A 16,991-nucleotide genomic window follows, 5' to 3' on the forward strand; every position below is an offset into this window, starting at 1 on the left:
TATACCGGAAAAGAACTGATCAGGTATGTCCCCATGCATTCTGAATGAAGAGTAATCCGTTCAGGATGCATCAGGATGTCTTCAGTTCAGTTGTTTTGACTGATCAGGCAAAAGAGAAAACCGTAGCATGCTACGGTTTTATCTCCGGCTAAAAAAACTGAAGACTTGCCTGAACGCCGGATCAGGCATTTTTTCCCATAGGAATGTATTAGTGCCGGATCCGGCATTCAGAATACCGGAATGCCGGATCCGTCCTTCCGGTATGCGCATGCGCAGACTGAAAAAATAAATGCCGGATCCGTTTTTGCCGGATGACACCGGAAAGACGGATCCGGCATTTCAATGCATTTTTTCGACTGATCAGGCATTTTTAAGACTGATCAGGATCCTGATCAGTCTTACTAATGCCATCAGTTAGCATACATTTTGCCTGATCCGGCAGGCAGTTCCGGCGACGGAACTGCTTGCCGGATCTCTCTGCCGCAAGTGTGAAAGTAGCCTTACAGGGAGCTGCAGAGCAGGAAGCCTGGCAGGGACTCGGTGACACGTCTCTGACTCATTCGATTCTTTTAACTAATAAACTGTCAGACGATTCTGAGTCCCTGCACTGTGAGTCAGTGCTGGTTGCCTCTGGTTGGAGGGCGGGGAGGGGCGGGCCTAGCTTCCACTGTAGGCTCCTATTACACTGCCTGCTGCTGCCTCTGAAGCTGTTAGCTGTGCGAGGTGCAGGGGCAGGCCGCGGACGGACACAGAAGCGGCGCACAGGTATCGGCAGTGGTATCGGGGACATTTGCACGAGTACATGTACTCGTGCAAATGCCCGGTATCGGTCCCGATACCGATACTGGTATCGGTATCGGGACATCCCTAGTGTTTTTTAAAACCAGATTATTAGTGCAGTATTTTAAGCTTGGATTTGAATGTCACACAAGCTCAGATGCAGTGCTAGTGCACTGAGCTTGCATAAAATTGGCGTCGCTGCCACCCACCTAACTAACAGACGGATAAAACTTCTTTTTTTCTGTCACTGGGCTCGAGGCAGGGTAAAAAGATTGTGCACTGCCCCGACTCAACTGAATGTATATAGACCGCTGAGTTATATTGGAGTTCTGATCACAGATTCTGTCCTATTCTCTCCCTGAAATCACCAGCAGCATTCTCTCCCTACACTAGTAACAGTAGAGTTTACAGTTCGGGTTTGCTCAACCCTAGTTGCTTGGCCTTATATTCACAAAAAACATAGTAACTGGGGTGCAGTAAAATGGCAGCAGGTGCTCTGAACTGATGAGTCACAATTTGAAATATTAACTCCATTGATGAAAAATCAATGAGTTAATATTTCAAATATTAACTGCGGCTTTCAGAATTCAGTGTTTGTGTATATGCTCACACAAATACACCTACTTTCAATAATTATGTATTTCTTTGTTTATTGAACTCTTTTTGATTCGACTGCTTGCATGTTTACTTAGACTACCTGTACTTTGAACCATTTTGATCTGGTCACCTAGTTGATTTCTCCATTAAACAAACATCATTTGATTATCTTCGAACTTTTAATTGGCATTACACTCCACATTTGATGTTTGTGCTGTAGACAACATCATTATTATTGTCTGTCTTTTTGTCTTTGGTCTGCATTGTCAGTAAATGACAAATGTGTGGTGCAGTGAGATTTCTTAGGCTACTTTCACACTTGCGGCAGTGTGATCCGGCGGGCAGTTCCGTCGTCGGAACTGGCCGCAGGATCCGCCGATCTGCCGCTGACTGAAAGCATTTGTGAGACGGATCCGTCTCACAAATGCATTGAAAGGACGAATCCGTCTCTCCGCTTGTCATGCGGACAGACGGATCCGTCTTGTATCTTTTTTCACATTTTTACCGGTCTGCGCATGGTACTTGCTTTTCCTGTTTCTTCCATCTTTATGATGAAGGAAAATGTATTCTGTTCATTATGGAGAAGTATAACTGCCTTCTCACATCCTATAGTATTTTGTCCATACCTGGTGATTAAATATTTAATAAATCTTACAATGTATTTTAGAACACTTGGCACTAGGGCTGCAGCTATCGATTATTTTAGTAATCAAGTATTCTACCGATCAATCCAACGATTAATCAAGTACTCTAATGAGAAAATAATAATTAAAAGAACATTTTCTATAAAAACTCATCAGCCCCCCCTGCCATCAGTTCCCCCTCTATTCTGCTATCAGTTCCCGCTCTTTTGTGCCATCAATTCCCCTCCCTTGTGCCATCAGTTTCCCCTCCCTTGTGCCATCAGCTTCTCCCCCGGTGCCACGTAGCCTCACTCCCCCTCCTAGCCATCAGTGCCCAGCCGCAGCGCCAGTGAACTAAAATGTCCTGACGATGTGTGTACGTCTAGGATCCAGCGCTGTGTGGGCAGGCGGGTAACCACGGAGTGTGAGTAATAGCAACCTCTTCACTCTCACTCCACTCTCACATGGCACAACCTAATCATCAATGCAACAATTTGCATCAAGGATTTTTTTTGTGTTGAGTTAATCGATTAATTCGAGTAATCGTTTCAGCCCTACTTTGCACAGCAGGAAAATGCCACCCAACCATTTTTTATTTTTTTGTTGGACACCTGTCACAGGTAAAGGGGAAGGGAAAACACCAAATACACACCACAACGAATAGACAACAATCTAGGCCTTCAAAGCTAAGGAAGAGGGATGGTAATCCCTAGGCCTTTCCCTAACTCCTGCCAATATGAGCAGATCCTGATGGTGGAAATACTCATACACCGGATACCTAAAGCCCTGCTAAAACTGATGAGCTCTAGTATAGGTAGCAGGGGATGAGACAGCTGGTTCCTTCCAGAATGAAGGAACCTGTGTCTCCCCGAGGCCTATTAACAACACACACCAAATAATAAGAAACAGCGAAGGCAACAAGTACTTAGCTTAGAGATGTATAGAGAAGCAGGAAATCCAAGACAAACCAGCACTAGCAACTCCAAGCAGAAACTATCAACCGCATGTCAGTGTTAGGCGGATCTAAATAGAGCCTCATCACAGTTAACGAGCGGCACCCGAGGAGAGGTGAGATCCTGCCAAACAACAACATACATAGGAAAACAGAGAGACCTGTCAGCCTCGCGTGCAGCAAGTCTATCTATTCTTCTCACCTCTCTCACAGGAGGGACCGTTACAACACCTTTATGCAAAGCATAGCTTTTTTGAGATCATGACGACGTGAGTACAGTACAATAGACCTGCAGTCAGATAAGAGCTCTTTCCTGAATTACTGTGATGCACTGAGCTTGTGGCAGAGAAGATGCCATCAGTCTGGGAGATGCATCTGACACCTACAGTTTTTCCCAGACTGCACGCAGTCATGTGCATGAGCCCCTAATATGCCAATGGAGGTTCAAAATTGGTAACACTTCACCAAACTGTTGGATTGTTGGAAGAAGTTGCTGTTGGAGGGTGTTTTGGTACCATTCTTTATTCATTGCTGTGTTATTGGGCAAAATTGTGAGTTGGCCCACTCCCTTGGATGAGGAGCAACCCCACACATGAATGGTCTCTGGATGCTTTACTGTTGGCATGACACAGGACTGATGGTAGCGCTCACCTTTTCTTCTATGGACAAGCCTTTTTCCCTTCACCCATGATGGCACCCCATGCGACCAGGGACCTCCCATCCGGGACAGGAAACCTGAGAAGATAAAAGGTTCACACCCCCACCAAGCACCAGTTCAGGTTTCCTGTCTTCCGGATAGGAAGTTCCTGGGAAGTTCTTAGGAATGGTTCTCACCGGCAGCTGGGGGGAGGCCCAGGTTCTTATCCGGTAGGTGGCCTCCCCCAGGCGGCTGAAGGCTCTCTGGGGCTGCTGCCTTTAGTCAGTTTTTTCCCCCCCGCATTCCGGCGCCGATTCCGAGGGAGCCGCTGTGGCCGTGTTCAGGCGGCTTCCCTCTTGCTTCGGCGTCTTTGCCCGGCTTCCTGTTGGTGTCGGGGAGGCTTCTGCGCATGCGCTCGCCTCCGATGCAGCGGGGCTTAACCCGGAAGTAGGAAGAAAGCGCCGGAATAGCCTAGGCGCGTCTTTTAAAGTATAAATGTGGCGGCGGGGGGAATCCAGCCAGCTGATGTAGCACACAGTGCTGTGCTGAAGAGGCTCTTTTTCCAGTGAAAATGTCTGAGCCAGCAGATGGACGCGCCGAACCCCTGGAACCCTCGAGCCTGCCAGTCCGGTACCAGTCCTGAGGAGTGGGGATAAAGATCAGCGGTGAGGTGGATCTTTTTATTAATGGGGTTTGTTTATTTTGGTTGTTGTAGGTGGCAAAGACCCCCAAAAAAGCGGCTTCAAAGACGAAACATAAGGAGTGTGCGGGATGCAGAGTGGCCCTGGCATCCTCCTATTCTAAACCATTATGCACGCCGTGCATTGATAAATTGGTGGCGAAGGAATCTCAGTGTCTCTCCAAGAATATGAGGTCCTTAATAATATCCGAGATCAAGGCCTCCTTAAAGTCTTTAAATAAAGGCCGCCATAGGTCACCAGAAAAATCCCCGGAGGTTAGGGATTCTGATGTAGACCTCTCCGACATGGAGGAAAGAGAAGCGGGTCAGTTATTTTCTGACGACGCTACTTCGTCAGAAAATGAGGCACAGAGTTCCTATTTTTCACCTGAGGACACCCCAAACCTTCTTAAAGCAGTCAGAGCGACAATGCAACTAGAGGATGTGAAACAGGCTAAGTCAACAGCAGATCTAGCTTTTCAGGGTTTAGGCCCCAGGAAGCATAGGGTTTTTTACCATTCACGAAAACGTACAAGCATTAATTAGAAGGGAATGGAAAAATCCCGACAGAATTTTTTTTATCCCAAATTCAGTTAAAAGGAAATATCCCTTTGATGAGAAAGTAGCAGCTATTTGGGACAAGGCCCCTACAGTAGACGCCCCGGTAGCAAAGATCGCCAAGAAGTCTGCTCTACCGTTTGATGACTTAGGTAGTCTATCTGACCCTCTAGACAAAAAGGCAGATTTTTATTTAAAGAAGGTGTGGGAATTTTCCTCTGCCTGCCTGAGACCTGCTGTCGCTGCATCATGGGTTTCAAGATCACTGCATATCTGGCTGGAACAGTTAGAACAGCATCTCAGTGAAAAAAGCTAAGAGAAGAAGTTTTGGCCTCCCTTCCTACCTTTTTTAAGGCCGCCGACTTTCTAGCAGATGCCTCCACGGATATGATTAGGTTTTCAGCCAGATCATCCGCCATGTCCAATGCGGCGAGGAGAGCGATCTGGCTGAAATCCTGGAAAGCAGATCAGGGCTCGAAGGCTAGACTGTACTCCTCCATCCCTTGTGAGGGTGACAGGCTTTTTGGGTTGTCTCTGGATGACATACTTGAAAAAGCCTCAGACAAAAAGAAGGGCTTTCCGGTTTCTCAACGTCCCCCCTTTTTTCGTAGATACCAGAATAAAAAACAAAGGGGTAGACAGTATGACAGAAGGGAGAAAGATAGATTCCCTAAAAAATTAGGCGGCTTCCTTTTTAAGCCCCAGGACCAAAGGCCTAAGGATAAACAATGACGCCGAATCCCAGGTAGGGGGAAGATTATCTCTTTTTCTCCCAGCCTGGAAGACGGTAACCAAAAACTGATGGATCCTGGGAGGGATCGAAGAAAGGTTCCGGTTGGAGTTTCTGACCCGTCCCCGGGTTTCATTCATTCAGACAGACTGCCCCAAGGACCAAATCAAGAGGCAGGCTTTAGAGTCAAAGGTATTGCTTCTTCTACGAAAGGGGGTAGTAGTCCCAGTTCCACAGGCAGAGAGAGGCAAGGGATTTTACTCCCCTCTTTTTTTAGTAAAAAAATCCTATGGCTCCTTCCGAGTGATCTTAAACTTAAAGAAGCTAAATAGGTTCCTCAGATACAAGAAGTTTCTTATGGAGACCATAAGATCAACCATAGATCTCCTAGCAGGAGACTGCTGGATGGCAACTCTGGACTTAGAGGATGTATATTACCATGTGCCATTTCAGGTGTCCTCCCAAAAATTAAGGACAGCGGTCTGGGTTCAGGGAGAGTGTCTACACCTGCAGTACAAAGCCCTACCCTTTGGGGTTTCACAGGCCCCCAGAATCTATACAAAAGTGATTGCGGAGGTGGCTTCTTTTCTAAGATTGTCAGGGGTTCCGTTGCTGCCATATCTAGACTACTTCCTGTTTATTTCCCAGATCAAAGAAAAGTTAATACAGAACATCGGTGTTTCCTGCTCCCTGTTGAAAAAGCTGGGCTGGAAAATAAATTGGAAAAAGTCTTGCCTGTCACCATCTCAGACTTGTGTGTTTTTAGGCATCCTATTAGATTCCCGGGTAGAAAAAACTTTCCTCCCGTCCACCAACATAATCTCCATCAGGGAACATGTTTGGGATCTTTTCAGGTCTTACCTCTGCTCGTTCAGAAGGGAGATGGCAGTACTGGGCCACCTGACAGGCAGTGGAAATGGCGTTAAAAGCGATAGTTCCGGATATATCCCACAAGAAAGTAATTCTATACTCGGACAACTCAACAACAGTCGCATACGTCAACCATCAAGGTGGAACAAGGGTACCTTCTCTGGCAATACTCTGTCACCAGATTTTTCAGTTAGCAGAACAGAAACATCTATCCCTGTCGGCAGTTCACCTAAAAGGGAAGGAGAATGTAGTGGCCGATTTTCTGAGCCGCGTCCAGCTAAGACAGGGAGATTGTCTAAACCCAGAGGTATTCTCCCAGTTAACCCAGAAATTTGGCCTCCCCACAGTAGACCTGTTTGCCTCCAGGAAGAACAAGAAAGTGGAGAGATTCTTCTCCCTAAATCGTTTGGACAATCCAACAGCCCTAGACGGATTGGCACAGGACTGGTCTCAGGAGGAGGGTTATGCCTTCTCTCCTTTTTCCCTAATTCCGCAGGTCCTGAAGAAAGTCCAGAGGGAGAAAGCGATAATTACCCTAGTTTCCCCAGTATGGCCGAAAAGGTCCTGGTACTCCTGCCTCCTAGACTTAGCGATAGCCCCCCCATGGATTCTGCCTCCCCGGGAGGATCTATTGCATCAAGGCCCAATCCTGCATCCCAATCCAAAAATCTTGCACCTGGCAGTGTGGAGACTGAAAGGGGGATTTGGTTAGGTCGGGGTCTGTCCCAATCAGTAGTAACCACCATTCTGGGAAGTAGGAAAGCTACTACAGCTAGGAAATATAATAAGATCTGGGAGGTATTCTCCTCCTTCTTAGGAATCAATCCTGACCCCTTCTCTCCTCCAGACGTCTCAAGAGTCCTTGACTTTCTTCAAGCTGGTCTCGATAAGGGGCTTCCACCCTGAGGGTGCATGTGGCAGCTTTAGGTTACTTTTTCGATACACAGCTGGCCCTTCATCCTTGGGTTAAGAGGTTTCTTTCAGCGGCCTCCAGGATCCACCCTTCGATAAGACCTTTGTCCCCTCCTTGGGACTTAAACGCGGTCTTGACGGCCCTGTCGCAGAAACCTTTTGAACCTCTGTCAGAAATCCCCATAGATATGCTCTCCTTTAAAATGTCCTTTCTATTGGCCATTACTTCAGCTTAGAAGGATTTCATAGAGTCAAGCCTTCTCGGCTTTTCCACTGTATACCCAGATCTTAGATGACAAAGTTATTATTAGGCCTCTCCCGTCCTTCCAGCCAAAGGTGGTTACGGACTTCCACAGAAGTCAAGATGTTATTCTTCCATCCTTCTGCACAAATCCTTCCAATAATTTAGAAAGGGAATATCATTGCCTGGACGTCAGAAGATGTCTGTTAGCTTATTTGGAGTCTACCTCGGCCTGGAGGTTGGAAGAAAACCTCCTTATTCAGTTTTGGGGTAGAAATGAGGGGCGGAAAGTGTCCACGGCAGGCATTGCTAGATGGGTCAAAAGGGCCATTTCCGAAGCCTACCTAGCACAGGGTCTCTTGCCCCCTTCTGGGTTTGGAGCTCACTCCACCCGAGCGGTGGCTACGTCCTGGGCCGAGAAGGCGGATGCCTCTGTGGCTCAAATTTGCAGAGCAGCAACGTGGAGTTCTCCACACACGTTCTTAAAGCATTACAGGCTCCAACTTCACGCAGATACCGCCTTTGGTAGGAAGGTGCTTCAGGCGGTGGTCCCTCCCTAATTTCCTTATTAATAGTCTATCTCGCATGGGGTGCCGTCATGGGTGAAGGGAAAACAATATTGCTCACCGGTAATTGGTTTTCCTGATACCCATGACGACACCCCCAAAATTTTCCCTTCCCCCCCCCCCCCCAAAAAAAAAAAAAAAAGATTTATAGGTGTTATAGTTACCCTAATAGGTTTAATATGGAGTAGCCTGCTACTCCTCGACTCCCTATTGAGCAGTATCGTTCTGAAGAGATATAATGTACCGTAATGGATCTTTCTCTCTCTCTCTCTCTCTCTTTCTTTCTCTCTCTCCTTCTCCTTCTCCACCTCCGGAGTACTGTTTATTACTATCACTGGTGCTTGGTGGGGGTGTGAACCTTTTATCTTCTCAGGTTTCCTGTCCCGGATGGGAGGTCCCTGGTCGCATGGGGTGCCGTCATGGGTATCAAGAAAACCAATTACCGCTAAGCAATATTGTTTTCCAGATGCCCCAAACAATCGGAAAGAGGCTTCATCTGAGAATATGACTTTGCCCCAGTCCTCAGCAGTCTATTCACCATATTTTCTGCAGAAGATCAATCTGTCCCTGATGTTTTTTTTGGAGAGATGTGGCTTCTTTGCTGCCCTTCTTGACACCAGGCCATCTTCCAAAAGTCTTCGCCTCACTGTGCGTGCAGATGCGTTCACACCTGCCTGCTGCCATTCCTGAGCAAGCTCTGCACTGGTTGCACTCCGATCCCGCAGCTGAATCCTTTTTAGGAGACGATCCTGGCGCTTGCTGGACTTTCTTGGACGCCCTGAAGCCTTCTTAACAAGAATTGAACCTCTTTCCTGAAAATGCAGTGGAAAGGTTTTTTTGGGATTAAGTAAATTTTCATGGCAAAGAAGAACTATGCAATTCATCTGATCACTCTTCATAACATTCTGGAGTATATGCAAATTGCTATTATAAAGACTTAAGCAGCAACTTTTCCAATTTTTATGTAATTCTCAAAACTTTTGGCCATGACTGTACATGTACAGCCATTAGCGATAATCTGCCTGTGTAAAGCTGCAGCTACCTACCTGATAAACTAGCAAAACACTCATTAATCGGGTAATGGGTTCATTGGTGTGGTTACCTAAATCAATGTTTGCTGGTAGAGGTTTGTGTAGTCTTAACGGCTCTTTGCTGCTGGCAAACTGATTCTGCATGAGCGATGGCATAAGTGATTGCTTCCCCCCCCCCCCCCAAAAATGTTGCAATAACGCCTGTACAAGCATCTATGACGCTTGTTCAGGCGATTTTTATTCCCTGGAAAAAGTCTAAGGCGTACCAAACAATACAGGTCGGGTCAGGCAGGGGAAGCCGGAGGGAGATTGAAGGAGGAGGTGCTGGCTCCTGGGGGTGGCTGTAGTAAGGCGAGCAGGGCTGGCCAAGGACCCTGGCAAACATGACAGTGCCGCTGGAGAGCTAAGGAGCCGCAGACTTATGTTACTGGACTGAGAGAAGAGCTGCCCCTGAGCCTGTGACCCTTTTTACCAAAGTGCAGCATGTGAGGCTTCTTTGCCTGGTCTTTGAACAGAATCTGCAACAGAGGCTCCAAACACAGCCTCCAATACATATGTGAGCAAGTGCAGCCCTATGTATTATGTATTTTAATTACTGTAACTTTCATACTCCTCCTCGGGTAAAAATACTCCTCAAAAATGGTCAGAGGAGTATTTTTATTCTTCTGGAAAAAACGTAGTGCGAACTCTGCTTCAACCCATACTGTGGAGGAGATCGCTACATGTAAATACAGCGTTTCCCTCCACTGACGGGCAAACAATTGTCAGGAACGAACGCTTTCTCCTCAACAATCGCTTGCTACATTGGTCCGTATAAAAAGGGCTTTTACAGAGGGAAGCCACAAGTAACATTAGGAAGGAAAATTAGAGCCTGTTACTGTCCTCTCCAGCTATGTACAAATTCCATTGACCTCATTTGGGTGACATAGTTATGATTTCTTTTTATCACCCCCTTTTTCACAGTATGAGGCTGCATTCACACGTCCGTGGTGTGTTGCGGACCCGCAAATTGCGGGTCCGCAACACACCAGCCCGGCGCCCCCATAGAAATGCCTATTCATGTCCGCAAGCTGCGGACAAGAATAGGACATGCTCTATCTTTTTGCGGAGCTGCGGACCCAAAATCGGGGCCGCGCTCCGCAATTGCGGCTGCAGACAGCACACTGTGTGCTGTCCGCATCCATTCCGTCCCCATAGAGAATGAATGGGTCCGCACCCATTCTGCAAAATTGCGGAAAGGATGCGGACCCATTTTGAGGACGTGTGAATGGAGCCTGAATCTGATAAACATTTAAAGGGAATGTCATCCAAAAATGACCTTTTGTTTAAATCACGTTTTTATGTTTAACGTATTTTTAGCCCCTTTCCTATATATGACATACTACTATGTGACTTCCCGAAAATTGGCGTAGCAGTACGTCATGAGCTGTGTGCGCCTGATCAAAGCATTGGATGGCTGTGACTGACATCCGGGCCCCTGCAGTATTTGGAGATCAATGCTGACCATGGCATATAAGAGGATCACAGAGGGAGGGGGCTCCCTCTGATTCTTCATCAGCTGCACAAAGACCTTGAGGTCTGCCAGGCTGGGTCTCACAGGCACACTGTTGTGAAACTAACCGTTTCAATGTAGTACAATACAGCATGTATTGTACTACATTTGAACAGGGATCAGACCCTGAAATGTTGAAGTCCCTGTACTGGGACGAAAAATAAAAGTGAAAAAATAAGTTTACAGTAAAAAAAAAAGTGCCCCTTTCTTTATCAAGCGGTTTTTATTTTTTACATTTAAAAAAATGCAAAAAATGTAATAAAAATAAACATATTAGATAACAAGGGTCTAGATAAAAATATCACATGACTTACCCCCTCAGGTGAACACCATAAAAAAAAAAAACTGTGACAACTATTTTAAACGTGATTTTGTAGCCATATTTGGTATCGTTATGTCTGTAACAACCTGCTCTTTAAAAATAACACTTGGTCTATTCTTCCAGATGAACATTGTATAAAAAAATAATAAAAGCTGTACCAGAACAGCCATTTTTGGGTTACCCTGCATCACAAAAAGCGTTATTTTGAGCGATCAAAAATCATATGTACCCCAAAGTAGTGATGATAAACTTTACCTGTAGTTTCCAAAATGGGGTCACTTTTTGGGAGATTCTACTGTAGGGTCCATCAGGGTCTTCAAATACGACATAACAGTGAAATCTGCACTCCAAAATCCATGTGACTCCTTCCCCTTTTGTGCCCATACAGCAGTGTACGACCACAGGGGTGTCATAGAAGTCAAATTTTGAAATTTCTCCTCTATTTTCCTTTAATTGTTTTGGTACACCTAAAGGTTAATAAAGTTTGTATAATCATATTTGAATAACTTGAGGGGTGTAGTTTCTAAAATGTGGCCAGTTATGGGTGATTTCTATTACATACATACATAAGCTCCACAAAGTGACTTCAGACCTGAACTGGTCATTAAAATGTGGGTTTTGGAAATTTTCTTAAAAACGCCTTCTAACGTCCCAAAAAAAGAAAATGTCATTTACAAAATGGTCCAAACATGAAGTAGACATATTGGAAATGTAAAGTAATAACTATTTTAAGAGGTATCAATATCCATCTTAAAAACAGAAAAATAGGAATGTAAAAAATTTGGAATTTTTGGTAAATCTTGGCTTTTTATAAAAAATAAAATAAAGGTGAAATATATCGAATCAAATTTACCACTGTCATAAAGTACAATGAATAATGAGAATCTCAGAATGGCTTGGATAAAATAAAGCAAATTCACTGTAGAAACAAAGTAGGTCGTCTTGAATAAAACCGTGAATCTTTTATTTCAAATATTTAAGAAAATCCAAAATAGCACACAGCAGGACATCTCCCCACAACAGTCAATGCGTCTCGGTCTGTGCTCAGTCCTTATTCATGACAAGGACATGTTAGGATTCATTGATCCTAAGGATCCGTGCACCAAGGACTAAGGGTACTTTCATACTAGCGTTTAAGTTTTCCGGTATTGAGTTCCATCATAGGGGCTCAATACCAGAAAAAAACGCTTCAGTTTTGTCCCCGTTCATTGTCAATGAGGACAAAACGCAACTGAACAGAACTGAATGCTCCAAAATGCATTCCGTTCAGTTTAGTTGCGTTCCCAGATCGGAGAACAAACCGCAACATGTTGTATTTTGCTTTTCTGTCCTGGGAAACTGATCAAGACGTCCCCATTGACTTGCATTTGTGGTCATGACGGATCCGTTTTCTCTGCCACAATAGAGAATGGATCTGTCCCCTATTGACTTTCAGTGGAGTTATTGACGGATCCGTCTTGGCAATGTTAAAGATATGTTAAACATAATACAACCGGATTTGTTCATAACTGATGCAGTTGGTTGTATTATCAGTAACGGAAGCGCTTTTGCTGGACACTGCCGGATCCAGCAAAAATGCTAGTGTGAAAGTACCCTAATAAAGGCGGTGAGCTGATTGCAATTTTTTCTTTGTTTCACACATAATGTGACACATGTCGAATTTGCAATAAAATGGCCTGGTCAAGAAGGTGAAAATTGTCCTGGAGTAGAAGGGGACAAATAATTTTCGATGGTGTTATTTTCCATGTCAATAAATATAGTTAAACAAAAACTATAAAATCCTGGATTTTTCACACTGGCCTCTGCCACTTCTTAATCTGTACTGATCACTTTACTGCAGTTATATATTATTCTAAAGCCTACACATCATTTTGAATGCTGTGGAAATTCACTTTTCACCTTAAATCCCAGGCTGATTTATCCCTATGTCCTATGACAGCACCAGGAGAGAGGATCCGCCTCCCAGAATAGGAAACCCACAGGTATAAATTAAATGGAGCTTCTACCTCATTCAGTGGTTTCCTGTCCTGGGAGGACAACCTGCAGGTTTTTATTTTATTTTGGAAAGCTGCATGGGGAGTAGTTTCTCTCTGGGATTAAGGCTGGCTGGGCAGAGGTGTGCACCGGGTGAGTTCCCCGCTACGCACATCTTGAAGACAGAACACTGACACTGCGCGGCAGCTCCCGGCTTCACCTCATGGCGTCTGACCTCTCCAGACGCCTTGCTTCAGTGGGTGCGATCCTGTCTTCGCTTCGTGGCGTTCGGTGTCCGGCCTCCCCAGCTGACAGGCAAGTAAAGGTGAGGTTGAGCCTGGAGGAGCGCTCCTTTTCAAACAGCAGGAACAGAAGTGATGAGCGCAAGTGCCCCCGGTATATAAGAGGGGTGCTAATGATGTGATCCTAGCGTCCCAGGCTTCATTCAAGTATTTCTTCAGCCTAGTTCAAGCCTGCCTTAGGATCTTTGTGGGGTTCTTCCAGATTCAAGGCTGCAAGAGGTTTCCCAGCATGGAGAGCTCGGGGAAAAACCCAAAGGACCCAGTTACCCCTGCACCTATGGTATGAATGAGGGTATGGGTCTATTGTCAATGTAAATTGACTTTTTGGATTGTTCTTTTATCCTGGCCTTGTGTTTATCTTTTAGGGAATGATTCCTCATTCAGATAAACTTAAAAAGACGACCGCTAAAACGCACCATAAAGAATGTGGCCTCTTTAAAACAAAACTAGATCCCGCCTATACTAAACTGTTATGTAGAGCATGCATCGAAAATACCATTGCTGACTAATCCCCGGTTATGGTTAGATGCATGAAGAAAATGATTAGGGAAGACATCAATAGTACCTTACTATCTAAAAAAGAACACAGTCATCATAGACAGAGAAGTTCTAGAGAAAAGTCTGCATTAACCTTTCGAGATTATATGTCCAGTTCTGAAAAATTCCTAGAAAGCGGGAAAGCGGATACAGCTTCATCATCCTCGGATGACGAAGTTGGCGGTAGACCATTTTTTCCCATTCAGGATGTAGATCAGCTTGTTAAAGTGGTTAGAGAAACCATGAATTTTGAAGATACTAAAGAAGTCCGATCTATTCAGGACATTAGGTTTGAAGGGCTACAAACAAAAAAGAGCAAAGCTTTTTTTATCCATAAAAATATCAAGGCCATGACTATTCCACTCTCTTTTTGGTCAAAAAGCCAAATTGCGACTACAAAACAATTCTAAACCTAAATTCTCTGAAAACATATCTACAATACAGACGGTTCAAGTAGGGGTGGGCGGTATAGGCGATATGCGATATAAATTTGGGCCACGATATGGATTTTCGCTATATCGCCGGAACGCGATATGATCGCGCTCTCTGCGCGCACCATTTTCTCCTGAGCCCGCCGGCCGGCACAGTGCAGGGAGAAGGAGGGAGTCCCTCCCTCCCCACTGTGCGCGGCTGCCGCTGAACACCAATGAGGACAGAGTAGGAGGAGGAGGGGAGGGACTGTGGCCAATGAATGTGCCAGCCATATCCCACAGGGTCCCCCTCCTCCCCCCATCATTGGTGGCAGTGGGCAGTTCCGATCGGAGTCCCAGCAGTGTAATGCTGGGGCTCCGATCGGTTACCATGGCAGCCAGGACGCTACTGAAGTCCTGGCTGCGATGGTATGTTAGTGAGCAGCATTATACTCAGGTGCGCCGTGGCCGCCGGTCGCTCCTTCTTCTCATAGGTCTGTGCGGCGGATTGCTAATGCTATAAGCATTAGCAATCCGCCGCACAGACCTATGAGGAGCGACCGGCGGCCACGGCGCACGTGAGTATAATGCTGCTCACTAATATACCATCGCAGCCAGGACTTCAGTAGCGTCCTGGCTGCCATGGTAACCGATCGGAGCCCCAGCATTACTCTGCTGGGACTCCGATCGGAACTCCCCACTGCCACCAATGATGGGGGGAGGAGGGGGACCCTGTGGCCACTGCCACCAATGATTAATACTGGGGAGGGAGGGGGGGGTGGGTTTAAGTTACCATAGGGGGGAGATAAGAGGCTGGGGGGGGGAGATAAGAGGCTGGGGGGGGAAGCAGATAAGAGGCTGGGGGGGGAAGCAGATCAGAGGCTGGGGGGGGGGAAGCAGATAAGAGGCTGGGGGGGGGAAGCAGATCAGAGGCTGGGGGGGAGCAGATCAGAGGCTGGGGGGGCACATGAGATTATATTCTCCTATATCGCGCTATAAAGAATGTAACTATCCAAAAAAAAAAATAATGAGTTTTGTGGGGTGACAGAAGCCCTTTAAGGTGAAATATGGCTGTGTCCTTAAGGAGTTAAAACAATACATTTATTTTGTCTGTATGCTAAACAGCTACAGAAAAATCTGTGTTTGTATACATATGCTAATGAGAAGTTTGAACACCAGGAGACGGTGCTGAATCCTTTGAGCACTGCTTTGTAACACCCCCTCTGCTCTACACACTACCCCCTCCCTTTGATTGACAGCTAGACTTGCTGAGGGCAGAGCTGTATCCTATCTTCAATTTAACACCAAAGTGACCCACTTAGTGAGTGATGGGCGTAATAAACAATTACAACTTATTCACACACAATCTTTTAAGACTTGATTTCACCCTATTTTCCACTCACTAGCTAAATATAAAACTACGCCATCACTGAGTATCTCAGGAATGTGTCCTAAGTTCCTTTTGCCTTCCTTTTTAGCAGTCAAGGTTCTTTATATCGCACTGTATGTACCTAATATTGCTGAATCTCTCCTTTAGCATTTATCTGATGGCATTTGTCTTCTCTGGTCCTCATGGTTGCGTCCCAGAGAAATATGGTGGTCTCTGAATCCATTTGTGCACTTTATTTTATGTTTCGCATGGTCTTGGAAATGGAATTGGAGATATATTTTTCATACAATGTCTTGGTTGCTATGTATGATTGTTGTGTTCTTTTTCTATTCAATAAAAATGGATTCAGCACTAAATATAAAACTAAACTTTTATTCCATCATGTTAATAGAATCTTGCATATGATATGGAATTTTTGTTTAAAATACCGCAGTACGGTTCACAGTATAGTCAGCATGTTGAATAGAAGAGTACCGTATTTTTCGCCCTATAAGACGCACCGGCCCATAAGACGCACCTAGGTTTTTGGGGAGGAAAATAAGAAAAAATATATTTTTAACCAAAAGGTGTGCTTTTGGTGGGTTTGGAACTAATGGTGGTCTGTGGATGACGGACACTGTTATGGGGGGATCTGTGGATGACGGACACTGTTATGGGGTGATCTGTGGATGACGGACACTGTTATGGGGGGATCTGTGGATGACGGACACTGTTATGGGGGGATCTGTGGATGACGGACACTGTTATGGGGGGGGGATCTGTGGATGACGGACTCTGTTATGGGGGGATCTGTGGATGACAAACACTGTTATGGGGGGACCTGTGGATGACTGACTCTGTTATGGGGGGGATCTGTGGATGACTGACACTGTTATGGGGGATCTGTGGATGACGGACACTGTTATGGGGGGATCTGTGGGTGACGAACACTGTTATGGGGGGATCTGTGGGTGACGGACACTGTTATGGGGGGATCTGTGGGTGACGGACACTGTTATGGGGGGATCTGTGGGTGACGGACACTGTTATGGGGGGATCTGTGGGTGACGGACACTGTTATGGGGGGATCTGTGGATGACGGACACTGTTATGGGGGGATCTGTGGGTGACGGACACTGTTATGGGGGGATCTGTGGGTGACGGACACTGTTATGGGGGGATCTGTGGGTGACGGACACTGTTATGGGGGGATCTGTGGGTGACGGACACTTATGGGGGGATCTGTGGATGACGGACACTGTTGAGGGGGGATCTGTGGATGACGGACACTGTTAGAGGGGGGATCTGTGGATGGCACTGTTATATATGTGCCATCCACAGACCCCCAG

General features: G+C 45.8%; 1 protein-coding gene across 1 annotated transcript in view; it reads left to right on the plus strand.

Moving 5' to 3' along the window:
• Positions 1–16,991, plus strand: part of ILRUN (inflammation and lipid regulator with UBA-like and NBR1-like domains) — a 239,794-nt gene that overhangs the window by 10,846 nt on the left and 211,957 nt on the right. The window lies entirely within an intron of this gene.

This window comes from Bufo bufo, chromosome 3 (assembly GCF_905171765.1).
Source record: "Bufo bufo chromosome 3, aBufBuf1.1, whole genome shotgun sequence".
NCBI classification, from domain to species: Eukaryota; Metazoa; Chordata; class Amphibia; order Anura; family Bufonidae; genus Bufo; species Bufo bufo.